The sequence below is a fragment of the Balaenoptera physalus genome (genome assembly GCF_965194825.1).
Source record: "Balaenoptera physalus genome assembly, chromosome: 19".
Lineage (NCBI taxonomy): Eukaryota > Metazoa > Chordata > Mammalia > Artiodactyla > Balaenopteridae > Balaenoptera > Balaenoptera physalus.
Genome location: NC_138900.1, coordinates 16,148,053 through 16,167,975, shown reverse-complemented (window position 1 = coordinate 16,167,975; position 19,923 = coordinate 16,148,053). Strand labels below are relative to the sequence as shown.

General features: G+C 40.4%; 1 long non-coding RNA gene across 2 annotated transcripts; it reads right to left on the bottom strand.

Moving 5' to 3' along the window:
* Window positions 1-12,918: 12,918 nt before the first annotated feature.
* Window positions 12,919-19,537, bottom strand: LOC309649437. 2 transcript variants are annotated; one of them, XR_014257111.1, is made up of 2 exons: window positions 19,402-19,537; window positions 12,919-14,583 (listed from the first exon to the last, which is right to left on the bottom strand). It is a non-coding gene; the product is annotated as an uncharacterized lncRNA (long non-coding RNA). The 2 variants fall into 2 exon arrangements; XR_014257112.1 differs by having other exon boundaries at window positions 12,919-18,778; window positions 19,402-19,473.
* Between the last annotated feature and the right edge of the window lie 386 nt (window positions 19,538-19,923).

Sequence of the window (19,923 nt, the reverse complement as noted above, 5' to 3'; positions counted from 1 at the left end):
TAACTATGGAATCTAATTTAAAATTTACAAAAACCAAGGGAGTACTTAATGAAGAAAGAAGCTGCTAAATTTCAGTAGAAGGAATTGTGGTATTTTGGCATACCAACCTACTATCTCCCACCTCAGAGGTGGCTGTGGGTATGGTGGCCTGCATTCCTTGTGCAGCTTGTTGGTACCATAGTGGACAATACAGACTTGTTCCCAAAGAATTGTGCTTATTTTGACCCGTTTGGTCCATAAGGGCTGGAGTGGCCCCCCTGGGAGGCTTTTGTCAAAAGTATTCAAAGGCATATACTACACACAGCTATCCATGAAAAAAAATAATAGAGCAAGCAGCAGACAGACTGAAAAGCCTAGGAAGGAAGAGACTGGGGAAGAGATACATTTCAATATTTACTACAAAGCAAAACAGTGTGTTCCTAGAATAATGATAGAGATGATAGATCAATGGAATAGAAGAAAACATAAGGGTAAATTCTTCATGACTTTGGATTTGGCAATGATTACTTCGATATGACACCGAAAGCACAAGCAACAAAAGAAAAATATAAACTGAACTTGATCAAAATTGAAAACTTTTGTACCTCAACGGATGCTATAAAGAAAGTGAAAAGACAGCAGCATACAGAATGGGAGGAATATCTGCAAATCATATATCTGATAAGGGTTTAGTATCCAGAATATATAAATACTCTTATAACTCAATAAAAAAAGACAAACAAGCCAATAAAAAATGGGCAAATAACTTAAGTCCTTTTTCTCCAAAGAAGGCATACAAATGTTCAACAAGATCATGACAAGATGTTCAACATCTCTATTCTTTAGGGAAATGCAAATCAATACCATAATGAGTTATCACTTCACATCCACTAGGATGGTGATAGCCAAGAAAACATAAAATAATAAATGTTGATGAGGATGTGGAGAAATTGGAACCCTCATACATTGCTGGAAGTAATTTTAAATGGTGTGCAGCTGCTATGGAAAGGACTTTGTTGGTTTTTCAATAACTTAAACATAGAATTACCATACGACCCAAATATTCCACTCCTAGGGATATACCCAAAGAATTGAAAACAGGTGATTAAACAAAAACTTGTACAAGAATGTTCATTTCAGCAGTTTTCACAATAGCCAAAAGCCCATTCATCAACTGATGAATATATAAATAAAATGTGATATATCCATCATACAACAGAATAATATTGTCATAAAAAGGGATGAAATACTGATACATGTTACATCATCACCATCAATGAACATCAAAAACTTTATGTTAGGGACTTCCCTGGTGGTCCAGTGGCTAAGACTCTGTGCTCCCAACGCAGGGCATCTGGGTTCAATCCCTGGTCAGGGAATTAGATCCCACATGCCGCAACTAAGAGTTTGCAAGCCGCAACTAAAGATCCTGCATGCCACAACTAAAAAAGAACCAGCATGCTGCAATGAAGATCCCTCACACGGCAACAAAGATTCCTCATGCTGAAGCTGAGACCCGGTGCAGCCAAATAAATAAATAACTGTTTTACAGAATTTAAAAAAAAATTAAGTGAAAGAAGTTAGACACAAAATGTCACATATTCTATGATTTATTCAATATGAAATATTCAGAATAGGTAGAAAAGATCAGAAAGAGAAATTAAGGAAACAACCCCATTTCCATCACAACAACATTCTCTAACACCATATACAAAAATAAACTCAAAATGGATTAAAGACCTAAATGTAAGACTGGATACTATAAAACTGCTAGAGGAAAACATAAGAACACTCTTCAAAATAAACCACAGCAATATTTTTTTGGATCAGTCTCCTAGAGTAATGGAAATAAAAGCAAAAATAAACAAATGGGACCTAATTAAACTTAAAAGCTTTTGCACAGCAAAGGAAATCATAAACAAAACAAAAATGCAACCTACAGAATGGGAGAAAATATTTGCAAATGATGAAACCGACAAGGGATTAATTTCCAAAATATACAAGCAGCTCATACAGCTCAATATCAAAAACAACCCAATCATAAAACGGGCAGAAGATCTAAATAGACATTTCTCTAAAGACTACATATAGATGGCCAATAGGCATATGAAAGGATGCTCAACATTGCTAATTATTAGAGAAATGCAAATCAAAACTACAATGAGGTATCATCTCACACCAGTCAGAATGGCCATCATCCAAAAGTCTATGTATAATAAACACTGGAGAGGGTTCGGAGAAAAGGGAACCCTCCCACACTGTTGGTGGGAATGAAAATTGGTGTAGCCACTATGGAAAACAGTATGGATGTTCCTTAAAAAACTAAAAGTAGAGTTACAATATGATCCAGCAATCCCACTCCTGGGTATATGTCTGGAAAAGATGAAAACTCTAATTCAAAAAGATATATGCACCCCAATGTTCATAGCAGCACTATTTACAATAGCCAAGACATGGAAACAACCTAAATATTCATTGACAGATGAATGGATAAAGAAGATGTGGTACATATATACAATGGAATACTATTCAGCCATAAAAAAGAATGAAAGAATGCCATTTGCAGCAAGATGGATGGACTTAGAGGTTATCATACTAAGTGAAGTAAGAGAAAGACAAATACCATATGATATCACTTGTATGTGGAATGTAAAAAAATGATACAAATGAACTTATTTACAAAACATATATATATATTCTGAATATATGGGTATCATATATATGTGTATATATAATGGAATACTACTCAGCCATGAAAAAGAATGAAATTTTGCCATTTGCAGCAACATGGATGGACTTAGAGGGCATTATGCTAAGTGAAATAAGTCAGACAGAGAAAGACAAATAGTGTAGGATATCACTTATATGTGGAATCTAAAAAATACAACAAACTAGTGAATATAATAGAAAAGAAGCAGACTCACAGATAAAGAGAACAAACTAATGGTTACTAGTGGGGAGAGGGAAGGGTGAGGGGCAATATAGGGGTAGGAGATTAAGAGGTACAAACTATTATGTATAAAATAAGCTACATGGATATATTGTACAACATGGGGAATATAGCCAATATTTTATAACTATAAATAGAGTATAATGTTTAAAAATTGTGAATCACTATATTGTATACCTGTAACATATATAATATTGTATATCAACTATACTTCAATTTTTTAGAAAGTGTTTAGTAAAAAAAAAAAATGCAAGGTCCAAAAAGGAATAGAAGAATAATGGCTGCTAAGGGCCCCAGAAAAGGAAGGAACCAAGTTAAACTTAGAATTGCCTTTCTCACTGTTTCCCGAATGGTCGAGGTGGTTTGATCTTCCCCAGACTTCCTAAGCCAGACAGCTTGTTGCAGAATTTTATCTGCACTAATCTCAGTTTCACCTGTTACATTAATATAGAAACAGCAAGAAGTGTTGGCCAGTGCACATATGCCCCCTTGTTCAACCAAGAGATAATCCAGAGCAATGCAATGGTCAACTACCATCTGGGCCAGAGAATCTAGGGATTTTTTTATGATCTTAAAATCTTGCCTCCTGAGCTATGGTTGCCACTGTGCCTGTGAGCTTCCTGGCTACCACATTGTTGTATATGACTCTCCCAACCAGGCCAATCAAGGCTCTAATGAGGGTTACTCTCCCAAATATGAGTAATCCAATTCCCATTGTCTCTCAATGATGGACTTGCTGTGGATGCAAGGGGACAGGATCATTAGTGAAAATTAATAGATTCAGATGGGGGTATACATGCCCAGTGGTCCATTGTCCAGCCATTCAACTCCAATTCAGGCATTGTGTAGCCATACCTTGACCATCCTTATATCCTAAGAACATCATTCCCTTTCCAAGACATATAGTCCTCCTGTGACTGGGGATTAGCTTAGCAGGGCTCAAGATGGGGTGGTCAGAGGGTACCCATTTGGACCAGTGATTTTGATTGAATGCATCCTGTGTAGGTTTTTCCTCACCCTGCTGATCTGGGGACTTCTATCCGTTGGGCCCATTTGCTCACCACTAATGAGTTTTGCATCCTATTATACCCTGGGGGATAGGGGGTTGATGTCCATGATCCAATGGCACACATGCATGGAGGGGTATTCTTACACACCCCATCATGAAGCTTGCAGTACGGGATGCCACACATGGGGCAGGAGGTGTTATGAGTGTCCTGGAACCTCTCATCAATATTGGTGTAACAGCTCAGGGCACTTGGCTGGTAACATTTATGGGTTGACTGGTTGGCCAGGGTAGGTTGGACCCAGACAATGGGACTCGAGGTGTTTTGGTTCCCTCAATATATGGGGTGAAGCAACACTTCCTCCCATGGTGCAGGTTGTCCTACCTTGAGTGTCTCCCTGAGTCACTAGTTGGTTGATTGTGGCAAACCCAGCAGTTAGTGACATTCTGACCCCATATTATATCAGCAGTTATTTGTACTAGTGTGTTATTGGCCCATGGGTAGGGTTTTCCTATGGTCTGAATTGCCCATATAAGTAAAGGAAGAGTCAGAATCTGATACATCTTAACTAAGTGTTGAATAAAGTATTAGAAGTATGCATAGTATGAACAGGATAAGGATTAATATTATGCATAAGATCCCTGAACCATCCAGGTATCCAGGCATTAGCTCTCACTTTTGTGAAGGGCGGTGCCAGTTAAGGAGATGTCATTGGCCACGTCAGTAGTAAGAGTTGGCCAAACTTCAAAGCCACTCCAATAGGGGAGTTCCTGGGGAGCACAGGTGAGAGTCAGGAGAAGGATGATAAGATAGCTTATTAGTAGGCAAAGACCACAAGCGGGTGCAAGCCTCTGGTGGGTAGGTTGTGAATTCATAGCCGCACCACTTATTTGAGGCAGCCCTGCAGAATAGCAGCTTCAGGTCTGAAAGGGGTTCACAGGAATATTGTGAGGGCGATTCTCCCGTCTTGGGTTTAGGGTCATGCTTCACTCTGCTATGGTGTATCCATGGAGTGACACCATGCAATTTTAGGGCAGATTGAGTTGTCAAAATTACTCGGTATGATCCCTTTCATTTAGAGGATAATTGGTCCTGAGGACTCCCAGTTGTCCCAGTCCCCTGGCTAGAATGGATATAGCATGAGATCTGTGGGAGCAGGCAGCACCTGATTTCCATAGGCAGTGAGGGCCTTCATAGCTTCTCCCACCTGTAGTGCATATCTGAGTTGTTCCATTTCATAAGGACTCAAGGGTCCCTCTTTTTCCATGGAGGGAACTGGCCTACCATACATTAGCTCATAGGCAGTTAATTTTTTTTTCACACTTTCCAGTTTTTATTACCATTATTATTTTTTTAACACCTTTATTAGAGTATAATTGCTTTACAATGTTGTGTTAGTTTCTGCTGTATAACAAAGTGAATCAGCTATATGCATACGTATATCCCCATATCCCCTCCCTCTTGCGCCTCCCTCCCACCCCCTCTAGGTGGTCACAAAGCACCGAGCTGATCTCCCTGTGCTATGCGGCTGCTTCCCACTAGCTATCCATTTTACATTTGGTAGTGTATATATGTCCATGCCACTCTCTCACTTCGTCCCAGCTTACCCTCACCCCCCACCCCCCACCCCATGTCCTCAAGTCCTTTCTCTAGGTCAGGCAGTTAATTTTAACTTTCCCTGTGGGGCCAGGCGTAAGCAAAGCAAGGCTACAGGTAAAAACTTAATCCAGTTTTCTTGGGCTTCCTGGCACAGTTTAGCCAGTGTCCTCTTAAGGGTTTGATTTGTCATTTCAACCTTTCCAGAAGATTGAGGTCTCCAGGCAGAATGTAACCTCCATCCACACTAGAGCCTGGGCAGTATGTTTGATGACCTGGAACACAAAGGCAGGCCCATTGTCACTCTGAAGAGACCTGGCGAGCCCAAATGTCAGGATTATTTCCTTTAATAATATCTTGGAGACCTCGATGGCAGTCTCTTTTCTTGTGGGAAGGCCTCCGTCCACCTGGAGAAAGTGTCTACTAACACCAAGAGGTACGTGAAGTTTCCTGTTGCTCGGGGCATGACAGTGAAATCTATCTGCCAGTCTTTCCCAGGGTAGTTACCTCTTACCTGGATTGCCTGGACATTTGGCCCATGCGGAGGCCCAGAGTTTGGGTTGTTAGTGTTGCAGATAGGATAGGACTTGACCTCTTGCTCTATCAGGACTCTTAGGCCTGGGGTCAACAACATCCTTACAAGCCAGTTATGGAGGGCTTCTTTCCCACAATGGGTACTCTGATGGGCTTCTCTTATTGCATGGTAGGCTGCGGGTTTGAGAAAGAAGTACTGTCCATGTTGGTTAGTCAGCCATCCACCTTGGGATGGCTTCTGGGAGAATCCCCATCTTTCGGCCTTCCCAAGTTCTTCCTCTGTATAGACTGGGGTGTAATTCAGAGGGTCAGGTTTTATTGGCATTAAGGGCAAGACCAAGGGGGAGTTAGATCTCAGTGCATCTTCCTTAGCTGTTGCATCTGCTCTGTTCTCTTTTATTACTTCCGCATCTCCCTTTTGGTGGCCTCTGCAGTGAATGCCAATTCTCTAGGCAGCATGACGGCTTGTAATAACCTTAGGATTTCTGCCCCATGTTTAACCTGCTTGTGGTCAGAAGCATACATTTTCCTTTCCAAATTGTAAAATGTAAAATGCCATAGGCATACTGAGAGTTGGTATAAATGTTGAGGCTCTTCCCCTTTCCCAGCTCTAGGGCTCAGGTTAGTGTTTTTAACTCAGCCTTTTGAGTGGAGGTCTCCAGGGGAAGGGCACTTGCTTCTGTTACTTCTCCCAAAGTGTTAATGGCATAACTAACTTCATTGCTCTTCCCTTCCTTTATAAAATTACTACCTGTAAACCATTCTTCTTCCACATTGGGGACTGGCTTATTCTTGAAGTCAAGCTGACTGAAATAAACTGTCTATTGTCTCTATAGGATTATGCTCTAGATTTCCTGATTCTGCCAGAAGCTGAGTCATGTAGTTCAGGGTTTGGCAAGTCTTTATGGTCATGACTGGGTTGTCTAGCAACATGGCCTGAACTTGAATGGATCTCCCAGGCGATAGCCATTCAGTTCCCTTAGAATTAATCAAGGCCTGGTACCTGATGTGGGGTCCAAATTGTTGTGGTTTGTCCAAAAGTCAACTTTTCTGCCTCTTTTAAGAGGGTAGTGGTGGCCACACCGCTTGCATGCAAGGCGGCCATCCTTTGGCTGTCTGATCGAACTGTTTGGAGAAGTATGCCACCACTCAAGTAAGGGGGCCTAACTTCTGGGTGAGCACTCCTGGGGCTACTTTCTGTCTTTCATGAAGGTACAAGTTAAAGGGTTTGATAAGACCTGGAAGACCCAGAGCAGGAGCCTGAAGCAACGGGGCCTTTAAGGAACTAAAGGTCCAACTTTAGTTCCTTAAAAGCCCTTTCACAGGTGAAGTCCCATTCAAAGCGGTCATTGTCTTTCCCTTGTAGAGGGGGTTAGCTATTAGGCCGAAGTTGGGAATCCAGATTTGGCAAAACCCAGCCATTCCTAGAAACCCCCTGAGCTGTCTCTGGGTTTTTGGTGGCCCGAGGCCACAGATGGCCTCTTTCCTTCCCTGGGCAGGCTTCTTTTCCCTTCAGTCTATGTGAACCCCAGGTAGGTGACCCTTATCTGAGATATCTGATCCTTTTTCCTTGAAACTTTATATTCCTTGTCTGCCAAGTGGTTTAGGGTCATGATGGTGTTCTTATCTGATAGTTGCTTTGAGGGGCTAGCGACCAAAATATCATCCACATATTGCAAGAGAGTCCCCTCCTCTAAATGAAGGTCCCTTAGGTCCTTTGCTAAGGCTTCCCCCAAAAGAGTAGGAGAGTTCTTAAATCCTTGTGGCAAGATTGTCCAGAAGTACTGGTGCTTTTGCTGACTGTTGGGGTCCTGCCATTCAAAGGCAAAAATTTCTTAGGACTCTGGAGCCAAGGGAATACAAACAAACAAAAGCATCTTTTAAGTTCAGGACAGAGTACCAGTTCTGGTCCGGGAACAGTGGGAGAGTAGCTAGCAGAGTATAAGGGTTTAGGACTACTGGTTGAATGTCCTCTGTAGCCTCGTTAACTGCCCTCAGATCTTGTACCATGCAGTATTCTCTACTGCCTTTTTTTACTGGGAGGATGGGGGTGTTACAGGCAGTCTGGCAAAGTTGGATAAGACCTTGTTCTATTAGCTTCTGGATTACAGGAGCTATGCCTTGTAGGCCTTCCTGGTGCAAAGGGTACTGTTTTTTATTTGGGCAGCTATGTCCAGATTTTAAGTGGAATACTACAGGCTGGCCCCAAGGGCCTAGCCCATGTCCCCTTGTGCCTACATCTGTGGGTTTACCCCTGATAGCTCAACAGTCTTGTCACTCCCAGTAGAAACTTCTTTCCTATCAGCTAATAGCATAAGTAGCTCTGGTCCCCTCTCCAGGGGCACACTGATTTCTAACTCACCTTGATTTAAATGGGGGGTTGCTGCCAACTTATGAATAGTTCTCCCTAGCAGGGAGATGGGGCACTCAGGAACACAGAGAAAAGAATGGGTTCATGAGTAACTTTAAACAGGAGCAAAGAGAAGCAGTATGCTGCAGACAACTTTCTGCTGTTATATCTGCATCTCTGTGCTTTAGGGACTTTTTTCATAGCTGTGAAATACTGCTCTGCCCATGAGTGAGCAGCAGGTCACAAGTGAAAGGGAATTAACATCCCCTGAGGGTTGGTATATAAATATCCCAGCTCCCTCACCACTGGGAGGGATGGCAATAATTCTGAAACATGTGGTCTTTCAGAAAACCTTATTAGTCAGAATTTTTTGAGAAAAAAGTCTGCAAGATAAGATTGAAGCTGAGATGAATGGGTTGGCATTTTACTCAATGGCTTAATGGAGGACCTAGAAAGTAGAACAGTTTTCTTTATTTAAAGCATTGCAATAAAATGCTAAATTTCTGAAACTTTACTATTCAAATTAAAGAGAACAAATCAGGAAATGAATACTCCAAAGTCAGTGTCTCTGAAAAACTGAGTTCTCTCAAAGACACTGCATGTATCATTATTTAATGCTAGGATAATTACAAATGTATGAATCCAACCAGTCTGTTCCAAAACAATGCTAGAAATGATGAGAAAATAAACTATGTATACTATACCATGACACACTAAAACAGCAAATTAAAATTGTTTTATTTATTATACTGCTGCTCTGATTTCATTTTTTTTTTTTTTTTTTTTTTTTTTTTTTTTAATTTATGGCTGTGCTGGGTCTTCATTTCTGTGCGAGGGCTTTCTCTAGTTGTGGCAAGTGGGGGCCACTCTTCATCGCGGTGCGCAGGCCTTTCACTGTCGTGGCCTCTCTTATTGCGGAGCACAGGCTCCAGATGCACAGGCTCAGTAGTTGTGGCTCACGGGCCCAGTTGCTCCGCGGCATGTGGGATCTTCCCAGACCAGGGCTCGAACCCGTGTCTGCTGCATTAGCAGGCAGATTCTCAACCACTGCGCCACCAGGGAAGCCCTCATTTTTTAAAAATTAATTTTATATAGTAAGCAGTTAGAAGTTTTCAGAAATACTTACTACTAGAAAAAAAAATTTTTCTCCCCCATTAAAAAACAAAACTGCAAATAATCAAATCTAACAGTCTTGAGTAACTACCAAAAACTTCACCACTATAGGAAGCAATGACATTAGCTGATAAGAGCTAAAACTTAATTTTAAAAAATTGATACTGCAAAAAAAAATCATATCAGTGATGTCAAAGACAAATTTATCTCAGGATTCAGAGGAAGGGGACAAAAGAAAAAAGAATGAATATGATAGATACAGAGAACAGAGATCAGAGATACAAAATAAAGAATTAGAGATATTCCTAAGGCAGGCTCCAGAGCAACTGAACAGAAATAGTTGAAGAAAACGTTCATGAGGTGGAAAAAAACATGGATACAAATTTTAAAATATCAACATAGGCATGATAAATGCAAATATAATCACAGGTAAATCCTAGAATTTTTTAGAAGAACAACACAAAAAGAAATGGATTGGTGTAAAAATTGTGAATCAATACATGCTACCTTAATTAGTTTCTGAGCATTTAATAGCCATTAAATAAAAATCATAATATAATTTAACCTGGGGTCACTAAACAAATACATGGTATGAAGCTTCTCGCACCCCAACTAACACCACCACATCCACCGCTGTATAGGACTAGTTCTGGAAAATCAGAATTCTGTCAGCCGCAGCTCGTGTGTGAATACTAGTCCATCCATTTGCCCCTCTGCTCCCCTTTGACATATGACTAGGTAGAAAATGAACGTGTGAAATGATTCTTGAGGGCCAGCCACAGCCTTGCTGCGTTTCCGTAAAACAGCCCTATTGCCGCCATTATGGAGACTCCCCAGTGCTCTGCTGAGTTCCTCCTGTGGCCACACCAGGGCACTGTCATGAGCATAGTGCACGGTGGTAAAATCGAGTCAAGTGTAGGAGTCGAGTGTAGGAGTGAGGAATGAAGTGATGCCTGACTAAAGAAGTTTCTGGAGGTCAGGAAACTATCACCTGGAGGTGGTGACCTGATAGGTCTGCTTTCTATGACAGAGCAGGAAGCTGCGTGTGTCTCAGGGCAAATGCACCACTGGAGGCCAGGATCGCCTAATAAGGACTGGTATTTACTTTTACTTGACCCCATTCTGGGCCCTATCACAGTCTGCTAAAATGCTTCTAACATTCATCACCCATGTGAGAGACATAGTATAGTAATTTCCTGCTGAGATGACTGAGGGAAAGGGGTATGGGGGACATTGGCGGAACTGGCTCCTGCAGGTGGGAAAATTCTCACATAATTAATTACTCTTAATCACTCAACATGCGCTTATTTGAGTGCTGTTTTTTTTTTTTTTTTTTGGCTGCACCTGGTCTTAGTTGCGGCATGCAGGATCTTCGTTGCGGCATGCAGACTTTAGTTGCAGCGTGTGGGATCCAGTTCCCCAATCAGGGATCGAGCCTGGGCCCCCTGCATTGGGAGCGAGGCGTCTTACCCACTGGACCACCAAGGAAATCCTTATTTGAGTGCTTTTGAAATACATATTCCTTTGTCCATTCCAGAAAGAAAGCCTAATCAGAGACCTCAAAATCAGAAAGCTTGTCAATTTTTCTCCAGCCTGCCTACCTTCCTTCTTTCCTTCCTTCCCTACCTACCGCGAGAGAGGTGTTGTAAACCACACAGAGGTGAACAAGATCCAGTCCTTCCTTCATAGGCTTTATGAGAGACTCTAGTAAGTAAAACCATACAAGTACAGCATGCTGTATACTTTTATATTTTTGTTTATTTTAAATTTTTTGGCTGCGCTGTGCGGCACACAGGATCTTAGCTCCCCTGCAGTGGAAGCACGGAGTCTTAACCACTGGACCACCAGGGAAATCCCAGCTGTGTACTTTATTTTTAAAATAAATTTATTTTATTTTATTTATTTTTGGCTGCGTTGGGTCTTCGTTGCTGCGCGCGGGCTTTTCTCTAGTTGTGGCGAGCAGGGGCTACTCTTCGTTGTGGTGTGCGGGCTTCTCATTGCGGTGGCTTCTCTTGTTGTGGAGCACGGGCTCTAGGCGCGTGGGCTTCAGTAGTTGTGGCTCGAGGGCTCTAGAGCGCAGGCTCTGTAGTTGTGGCACACGGGCTTAGTTGCTCTGCAGCATGTGGGATCTTCCAGGACCAGGGATCAAACCCGTGTTCCCTGCATTGGCAGGCGGATTCTTAACCACTGTGCCACCAGGGAAGTCCCCCAGCTGTGTATTTTATAACAAAGGAGAAATCCCCTCTGTGTCCTCAAGGTAGCCACACCCCTTTGGCTACCTAGTAGGTCTAAAATTGGAGAATCCCAACACAAGCAAGTCCCTCCTCAAGCAATAAACATATCCAGCCTTGGTGACTTCGGGAGATCATGTGGGGAAATGCGAGAGAGTTCAGCTTTTTTCCCCTCTAGATATAGCTTTCTAAATATTTACTTTTATCCTCCGTCTTTATTTATAGGTCCAATTTTTCTACCATTTAGTTATTTAATCATGTTCTATTTAGTTAGTGCTTAACTGGTGTTAATCACAACAATAAAATAGTAGTGATGGGACTTCCCTGGTGGCGCAGTGGTTAAGAATCCACCTGCCAATGCAGGGGACATAGGTTCGAGCCCTGGTCCGGGAATATCCTAAATGCCGCAGAGCAACTAAGCCCGTGCACCACAACTACTGAGCCTGCGCTCTGGAGCCCGTGAGCCACAACTACTGAAGCCCGTGCGCCTAGAGCCCGTGCCCTGCAAAAAGAGAAGCCACCGCAATGAGAAGCCTGCACACCACAACAAAGAGTAGTCTCCACTAGCTGCAAGTAGAGAAAGCCCAAGCACAGCAAGGAAGACCCAACGCAGCCAAAAATAAATAAATAAATAGTGATGATGATGATAATAATAATAATACCATTAACTGGTATAGATGTTTCACTAGTATTTTACTTCCTCATTCTATTTTTTTTATTCAAAGTCACAAAAATTATAGTCATCCTCATCAGTTCACTCAGTCCCATGTAATTAATTTTTTTTTCATCTTGATCTTCTGTCAGCAGTTTTATGAATTCATCAGTTTTCCATTAGAGTTCTGAAAATGCTTATTCATTCAGTTCAGCAATATAGTCAGTTACCAGAAACCTGTACTTGTCAGAGTCTTTTCCATGAATTCCTTGAAGATGAAACCTTTTTACAGGAACATTTTTGCAAAAGCATCAGAGTACACCCAGAACTGTCTGTAAATGACAAAAGACTTAAAAATAACCACGGTTAAAGATCTGATGAAAATTCATAATAATACAATTGACAAGGAAATTTAGTTATTTCTGAGATATATATTTTAAAGTAATAACTAGAATTATGACTTATAACATTATACCAGAACATATAAGATTTTTAGAAATTTCATGTAATGTCTGAAACATTTATGTTAACATATTACCATACAAATAACCCAAAGAAAGTTTATTAGTTGTTTTGTTTGTTTGTTTGTTTTATACTGCAGGTTCTTATTAGTTATCAATTTTATACACATCAGTGTATACATGTCAATACCAATCGCCCAATTCAGCACACCACCATCCCCACCCCACCGCGGTTTTCCCCCCTTGGTGTCCATACGTTTGTTCTCTACATCTGTGTCTCAACTTCTGCCCTGCAAACTGGTTCATCTGTACCATTTTTCTAGGTTCTAGGTTCTAGGTTTTTCTAGGTTCTAGGTTTTCTAGGTTCCACATACATGTGTTAATATACGATATTTGTTTTTCTCTTTCTGATTTACTTCACTCTGTATGACAGTCTCTAGATCCATCCACGTCTCAACAAATGACTCAATTTCGTTCCTTTTTATGGCTGAGTAATATTCCATTGTATATATGTACCACAACTTCTTTATCCATTCGTCTGTCAATGGGCATTTAGGTTGCTTCCATGACCTGGCTATTGTAAATAGTGCTGCAATGAACATTGGGGTGCATGTGTCTTTTTGAATTATGGTTTTCTCTAGGTATATGCCCAGTAGTGGGATTGCTGGATCATATGGTAATACTATTTTTAGTTTTTTGTGCATTTTCTGGTGTTTAATGAGGCTTGACTTATGAATTAAAACTTTGTCACAGTCATTACATCCAAACGGTTTCTCTCTAGTATGAATTTTCTGATGGGTAATGAGATTTTCTTTCTGATTGAAAGAAAGGATTTTCCACATTCCTTACATTTGCAGGATTTCTCTCCAAAGTGAGCAATGTGATGCTTAGTGAGGTATTGCTTCTGGCTGAAGTTTTTTCCACATTCATTACATTCAAAGGTTTTCTCTCCCATATGGATTTTCTTATGGTCAGTGATATTTGATTTGTGGCTGTAGGCTTTCACACATTTCTTACATGAATAAGACTTCTTTCCAATATGAATTCCCTGGTGACTTATGAGGTGTGACATCTGAATGGAAGCTTTCTCATATTCATAAGGTTTAAAATTTTCTCACGTTCTATGAAGTTTTGCTTCTGGAAAAAACAGTTCTCCAAATTTGTTACATTCATTGAGTTTCTCCACAGTTTGAATTTTCTCATATTCAATTAGTTTGAATAACTGAAGGTTTTCCAATATTCTTTACATGTACAGGTTTCTTCTACTGCATTATTTCTCTAGTGACTAGTAAGATTAAGCATGTGAATATAAGGATCCCACATGGACAGGGTTTGTAGGCTTTCTCTCCGCTGTGTATTCTCAGGTATTTGATGAAGTTTATTGCTAAATCCCTGTTTATACAGATTTCACTTAATCGGGGTCACTATAAGGTAAGATAAATTATAATATACTAATTATATTCATAGCATTTCTTTCTTACATAAATTCCTTCACAATATCTTAAGTCTAAATTAAGTTTTCAACTCTTTTCAAGTGAGTCACATTGATACAAGCCTTGTCTTGAAGAAGCTGAAATTCAGAGGATGTCTTTCCGGTTCACTTAAATTCACTGCCTTTTTCAAACTGTATTTTCTTGGAGATATCTACAATTTGACTCATGAATCTTTCAGTTGCCTCTCTTATCTGCTTATTAACGTCCAAGATTTCTTCTAAAATGGAATGCAAAGAATAAGCATTAAAAATTAATATGTGAAAATTGTTTAAAATGCTGTTTAGTATGTGGTAAGCATGCAGAAAATGATTATTATTGTAATCATCATCACTTAAATTTTTTGTATTATTATTTTATTAATAACATTTCACATATTTGTTATTACGGGGTAGACGCTTCAGTTTCAGGTCTAAAGAATCACCCAATATGAATGAAATCACAAGTGCTCATATCTACTGGCCCTTAGTTTTGTTTAATTTTTACTGGAGTATAAGTTGCTTTACAATGTTGTGTTAGTTTCTACTGTACAGCAAAGTGAAACAGCTATACGTATACATATATCCCCTCTTTTTTGGATTTCCTTCCCATTTAGGTCACCTCAGAGCACTGAGTAGAGTTCCCTGTGCTATACAGTAGGTTCTCATTAGTTATCTATTTTATACATAGCATCAGTAGTGTATATATGTCAATCCCACTATCCCAATTCATGGCCCTTAGTTTTGAGGAGGAAACTCTTACTGAGGAACTTTGGGTAGTACACTGACATTTAATTTGTATGTATAGCTTTGAATGCTTTTAAATTAACCTTCCGTAACTCAGAAATCAGCAAAATGAACAGATCTCAAAATGAGCAAGTAACCAATAGGATGAAAGAGTGAGTTAATAAAAAAAGTCTATTTAGAAGACTGGACAGAGGATAGAATGACCAGAGGGATAAACATACAAAGAGGACATAGTGTATTAAACATAGTGAATTGACATGCATTTATTTTTGCTTCCTCCAGAAACTTCAAGTTATGTAAATGGGAGAGTGGGAGAATATAAACTCACAAGAAAAAAAAGAATTGGTATAATTGATGAGTTATGTCAACATAGTTTTCAAAGGTGGCAAGCAGAAGCAAGACTGTTAGCTAACAGCAGAACCAAGTAGCTCAAATAAAAGTGCACACAGAAAAGAATGCAATGAAAATAAGCTATAAACAAATCACTACAACAACTCATGGACTGGAGAAACCAAATGTCTCAAAAGGTGGTTAAAGCATGGAGCTGAAAAAAGGACTTACAAGTAGTTTCAAACTCAGCACCCCCAACCCCATTTAAGCCAAGTGATTACCACCTGTGGTAGTTCTGAACCATGTCCACAAATTTTTTATACTCTCCCTGGCCCCTGCCTTGAGTGTGGGCTGGACTTAGTGACTCACCTGTAATGAATAGATTATGGTGGAAGTGATGGGATGAGACCTTTGAACCTAGATCATAAAAGGTACTCTGGTCTTTCTTGTATCACTTGCTCTTGGGGTAATCTATTAAGCCAGTTGTTGGGGTAATCTATTAAGCCAGTCGTTAGGGTACTCAGGCAGCCCTGTGGTGAGGCCCAGGTAACAAGGAACTGAAGCTTTCTGACAATAGCCAGCAAGGAACTACTAAAAACCGTGTGAATGAGCCATCTACCTTGGAAGCAAATGTTCCAGTCCCAGTCAAGTCTGGCCAGCAGGTTGACTGCAACCTCACAAGAGACCCTGAGCTGGAATCACCCAGCTAAGCTATTTCCAGATTTGTGACCCTCAGAAACTGTTTCAGAGAATAAATGTTTGTTTTAAGCTGCTACATTGTAGGGCAATTTGTTATGCAGAAATAGATAATACACTACCACACCATCCCGGCAAAGAATAGAATATTTATTCCCTAGAGAAATTGAATCAGGGAAGATTTAGACACAAGGATATGAAGAAAAGCAGATGGCAGAGGCACCATGCTGAAATCAGGGGATTAAAAAAATAGTGGAATGTAAATCAACTATACTTTAATAAAAAATTATAATAAAAAATAAATGGGGGACTTCCCTGGTGGTGCAATGGTTAAGAATCCACCTGCCAATGCAGGGGACACGGGTTCGAGCCCTGGTCCAGGAAGATCCCACATCCTCAGAGCAACTAAGCCGGTGCACCACAATTACTGAGCCTGCACTCTAGAGCCTGCGAGCCACAACTACCGAGCCCGTGTGCCACAACTACTGAAGCCTGCGCACCTAGAGCCTGTGCTCCACAACAAGAGAAGCCACTAGCACCGCAACGAAAAGTAGCCTCTGCTCGCCGCAACTAGAGAAAGCCCACACGAAGCAACGAAGACCCAATGCAGCCAAAAATAAATAAATTTAAAAAAATAAATAAATAAAATATAAATGGTGGGACCTCATCACTATTGGACCCTCAAAATTCTGGCAGTCAAGAGGTGAGAAGGCTCTTCTCTGGAGAAACGGAATAGCCTAGGAGAAAAGCTATAATATTAACATTTTGGGGCTGACAAAGAAATGTGTGAAATCTATACTGAAGTTCACAAGTTGACAAGCCCTATCTATCTACCTATTGTTATTACATTAAATCCCTCCCCCCACCCCTCTTGAATTCTTTTGGCTGGTCTAATAATTTAATTGACTCAAGACAGATTAACAGGAGAAAAAAAAACCAATTTAATTTATATGCATGAAAGTCTCATAGAAATGGGACCCCTGACAAAGAAACAATTATTTGTGAAGATTTAACAAAAGGGCCTTGTGCTTGGCGGAGCAGACTAACGAAGCAGTAAAAAAGTTCGTTTATACAGCTTTCTTAGCCTTGAATTCCCTAACTCTGGTGATAAGGATGGTTTTTATTCTCTTGGTATAGGGAGGATAGTTTTACATGGGAGATTTATTTCCTGCTTTCAGGGGAAAGAAGGGGATCAGAGTGTTTTTTATATCATTTTTTCCCCCACTAGCTGTTTCTCAAGTAACTTTAATTCAAAACAATCAATATGCCATTGTGGCATTTCTTGGGGTGGCCTGTTTTGAGGCCCAACAACAGTCATCTTTTTAGCACATTATTAATAAATGATGAATGGACAGTAATAATCAACAAACTAGGAAAAGCCTAGCAATATGTAAATGTAAACCTAGTAATATGAAAGACAGATGAAAACAATAAAAAAAAGAACTAAGGAATTGAATACAGTTAAGGAAGAGAAAAATACACACACAGGAAAAAGCCACCCAAAATCCCCCTACAATAGCACCAAGAGGTAAGAGGAGATCTTATATCCAGGAAACAATTAACATGTATATAAAAACTGCTCTTGGAAATTAAAAATAAAATACCTATTATTAAAAATTTAATAGCAGATATGGGAAAGAGTTGTGGAAATCACTCAGTTGTAGGGGGAAAAAAAAGTTAAAAAATAAGGTAATAAAAAATGAGAAAGATAACAGATAAAATCAGGAATTTCAACATCCAGAAAGAGAAGGTTCCAGAAAGAGAGAGGAGAAAACTGAATGGAGGAAAATTTCAGAAAATTTAAGATTTCTAGAAATATAGGTCATGATTCTTCAACATAAAGGGGTCCACTGAATACCCCATACAATGAACCAAAAAGACTCATACCAGAGCACACCTTTGTGAAGTTTCAGAAAACTAGGTGTGAAGAGAAGTATTTAAGCATGCTTCTAAAGAGAAAGAAGAACAACAAAATACAAATCAAATTGTCATCATACTTTAAGATAAAAACTGTAAGCTAGAAGACAATGGTATAATTCAAAATTCTAAGGGAAAATTATATCCAACCTAAAATTCCAAACCTAGTTAAGCTATCATCCAAAAGAGGTTAGAATAAAGAAGTTTTTAGACTTGTAAGGGCCCCAAAATTGTATTCCAAATTAATCTTTCTCAAGGTGCTAATGGAGGATTTTTTAAAAAATAAAAATGTGAGACTAAATCAAGAAAAAAAGAAGACATAAGCTCCAGGAAACCAGTAATTCAACATAAGAGGTGAAGGAAATTCCCAAGATGGTCATGTGCTAGTTATTCATTTATTGTGTTTCAGTCCCACACTGAACCTTCTATATGGTTCTCTGTAATGTTGGGATTGGGACTCTGCACACTACATTTCCCAGGCTCCTTTGCCAGCTGGCTTCTTTTTATTTATTCACTGATAAATTGAACATACTCATTAATTAACTCTACAGTGGAGAAATCTTAAGGACACCATTTAAACTGTAAGTAATAAAACCTGGGGCTTTCCTGGTGGTCCAGTGTTTAAGACTCTGCGCTCCCCATGCAGGGGGCACGGGTTCCTTCCCTGGTCCGGGAACTAGGATCCGGGGCGGGGGGGGGGGGAAGTTAACATTACCAGTAATGGAACATATTGACATTGCGTGTCTCCTGATAAAATAAACCAAGAAGAGCATAGCATCATTTATGGGATTTTCCTCCCCAAAATGTATAAACGATCAGGACACATCAGGTAAACCCAAATTGAAGAACATTATACAAAATAACTAATCTGTACTCTTTGAAAATGTTAAGATTGTGAACAGGTGGAATAAACAGAAAACAAATAGTAAGGTGGCAGATTTAAACCCAAATATTTTAGTAGTTTCACTGTAGAGGAGAGTGTCTATACTTGAGGGTCTGGGACAGATAAAACCAAGCATCTCGTAATAAATTACTTTGCAATCTTCCTTCTTGCTTTAAAAGCATGTTGAATTTGCATTCTAATCCATAGTAAAAGTGCCTATTTTAACATAACCTGTTAATGTTGTTTAGCATATAGTAGATTAAAAAAAATTCTGTCAACCTTCAAATAAAATTGATGCCCCATAAAGATACCCTCTTTTATCATTTTACAAAAGCCTAACAGGAGGCTCAGAGGTTAATTTCTGTTACACATATACAAGCCTGGTCTCCCAAACAGGTGACCCACATTCACATACACACAACACCCAGTCACACCTGCGGTCACAACTCAGCATCTTCAGCATCTTCTGCCCCGCCCTCTTCCTCACCTGAGTGCGGAGACGCACGCGCGCACACACACTCTTCAAGATCGTGATTTCTTCTCTGTCGCCTCTTCAATACAGTCCAGAAAGAAGATTAGGTCCCACCTTCACTCTCACCCTGAGCGCTGCGCGGACCGAGGCCTGGACTCACCCGACGGACAAAGATGAAAAGTGTGTCATCCCCTCTGCATTCCGAGGGCGAACTAGAACCTCCAGAAATCTCCCGGGCCTGGCGGGTTGGGTCACGGGTGCCAGAACCAGCTGAGAAGAATCAGTTCACTTGCATTCTGGCCGATTGGCTGCTTTTCTGGCTTGAACTACATTTCCCAGAGGCTCTGCGACTCGAAGCTACTTAAGCCGCGAACTTGCGGTCTCGCCTTTTGCTTACGGGCGATAACTGAGCTGCCAGAGATGGGTAGGACTGGCAACTCCAGCAGGTATGCCGGCTCCATCTGCGAACCGCTTGGCGTCCGGCCCTTGCGGTTCGGATTGGTGCGGAGAGGCGGTGGATGAGCGCAAACCTAGCTT